Here is a 588-nt window from a genome sequence, read left to right on the forward strand (position 1 = left end):
CGAATTTCCCGCCAACTTTACACGCAAAAAGGCCGACGATGGCCTACGATGGCCCTGTTCATAACCACGGCCTCAAGTACCATCCATTACCAGCAAAGGTAAACTTTGGTACAGCACAGCCATGTTGATTTATTCCTTCCCCGCCCAGGGGAAGATTCAAGATGGCGACTCACTGTCTGTGGTTACGTCACTTAAACTTGTAGCACTAGGTAGTGAATTGTTGCTTGTTGATAGGGAACAGTTATCGCTTGGTAGGGAAGAGTTTTTATTTGATAGCGAACAGTTATTCGTTGGTAGCGAACAATTATTTGTTGCTAGCGAACAGTTATTGCTTACGTTGGTAGGGAAGAGTTTTTATTTGATAGCGAACAGTTATTCGTTGGTAGCGAACAATTATTTGTTGCTAGCGAACAGTTATTGCTTACTAGTGAACAGTTGTTATTTGTTGCAGAACAATTATTGGTTGTTAGGGAACAATTATTGGTTGCTAGCGAACAGTTGGTACTATTCGTTGTTAGGGAGTGAGCAGTGAGGTTGTTGTTGGTTGAGAGATGGGGAATGGATTCCAAGCTCTGAAAGTGAAAAAAA

At 42.2% G+C, this 588-nt stretch overlaps 1 long non-coding RNA gene across 1 annotated transcript; it reads right to left on the bottom strand.

Moving 5' to 3' along the window:
* Nucleotides 1-6: 6 nt before the first annotated feature.
* On the bottom strand, nt 7-577 carry LOC113473503. Its single transcript, XR_003395460.1, has 2 exons — nt 337-577; nt 7-247 (listed from the first exon to the last, which is right to left on the bottom strand). It is a non-coding gene; the product is annotated as an uncharacterized LOC113473503 (long non-coding RNA).
* Nucleotides 578-588: the final 11 nt, after the last annotated feature.

The sequence above is a fragment of the Diaphorina citri genome, unplaced genomic scaffold (genome assembly GCF_000475195.1).
Source record: "Diaphorina citri unplaced genomic scaffold, Diaci psyllid genome assembly version 1.1 scaffold37394, whole genome shotgun sequence".
NCBI classification, from domain to species: Eukaryota; Metazoa; Arthropoda; class Insecta; order Hemiptera; family Psyllidae; genus Diaphorina; species Diaphorina citri.